This window comes from Phalaenopsis equestris, unplaced genomic scaffold (assembly GCF_001263595.1).
Source record: "Phalaenopsis equestris unplaced genomic scaffold, ASM126359v1 Scaffold000536, whole genome shotgun sequence".
Taxonomy (NCBI): Eukaryota; Viridiplantae; Streptophyta; class Magnoliopsida; order Asparagales; family Orchidaceae; genus Phalaenopsis; species Phalaenopsis equestris.
The window spans coordinates 557,006-558,379 of record NW_018164976.1 but is presented as its reverse complement, the minus strand read 5'-3'; the positions used below and the strand labels follow the sequence as shown (position 1 = coordinate 558,379).

At 31.0% G+C, this 1,374-nt stretch overlaps 1 protein-coding gene across 1 annotated transcript in view; it reads right to left on the bottom strand.

The window, feature by feature from the left end:
* Positions 1-1,374, bottom strand: part of LOC110028898 (uncharacterized protein At5g03900, chloroplastic-like) — a gene marked incomplete at its 3' end in the record, with an annotated part of 51,712 nt that overhangs the window by 1,066 nt on the left and 49,272 nt on the right.

Below are 1,374 nucleotides of genomic sequence, written 5' to 3'. Positions count from 1 at the left end.
TGATAATATACAAATAATGATGTCTATGAAAAATATTAACTGATAGAATATTTTTTAACACAAATCCAATTATACATGTCCATGTTAAATTTTAGTATGTGGGTACGATTATTGTCAGATTTAGTTCGCCTCATTTACTTAAGTCAGGAATCACTACTAAAGAATTAGCGAAATTCTATAAAGATATCTACATACTCTAATGAAAGAAATGGGGAGCAAACCATCAACTATCAAGATTCCATTATTCTAATGTTCATCGCTTCCTAGAAAATAGGGAGAAAATGTAAATCCTTAAGACTTGCCCCTTACTAGTGAACGTGAACATTCTCATTCAACAAGCTCACGTAAACAACAAAAGCACAAATGCCATAGTCGGTTTTGTAGACTTAAGATTTGCACCTTCATGTGATTGTTTTCAATGTGAGCATTTGACACAGGATTGATACAGGATGGCAATAGAACATGTGATATAATAGACGCACAAAGTGAAAATAAAAAAACGCATTGAAATATTTGAAAGAATCTTAGTCTAAGAGAAACATTAACTTCCATTTCAGTTAAACAGAGAACAATGCCTAATGAAAGTGACAAATACTCGAACTGGAGAAAATGAAAAATTCAACATATTTTCAAAGCCAAATTAACTTTCCATATTGCCTACTGGTTTCCTAAAAAATTATTTTTGCATATCCTGCACAACATTCAGCATGGGTGAAAGAGCACTTCAGCTAAGAAATTATTGCTGTGGGGTTTTTAAATTCAAAAAATATAAGAATGAGTAAAATTTCTCCTGAATCTAACATGATATGATATTATGATAACAAACCTCATCATCCACTTCAGGGTGTCCATCAAACCGTAATAGAACGGGTAGTATATATGATTCATCATCCTGCTCCAACATTGAGAAAATAAAAATGGTTAGCTGCAAATCTGCAAACACTCAAAACTCTGTTAGAATCATAATCAATACCTTGCAGAAGGATGAAGATTAAAACAATTAACAATTAAACATTGCTAAAGGTATCAACACAAATATGCATTCAAGAAAAAAAAGAAAGAAAAACTTGGAAAGAATGTCACTGCTAACCAATGCATGCTCTGAATCTCACAATGAAAAAAAGACACATAAAAGGTCATTTGTAGTCAAATTAAATGTGAAAGAATTAAAAATGTCAACATTAATGTTCGATAATATTAGGAAAGATAAAGTTAGAAATGTTTATACTATAGATAAGTGGAATTAATTGCTATTGGGCATGTACAATAGCGCGTAAAAGTTGCATTATTATGGTCGATATATTGGAATAATAAGAAAGGATTCATAAAGAAAAAAAATGGTTAACCCTAAACAAAGTCTAATGATGACACCCA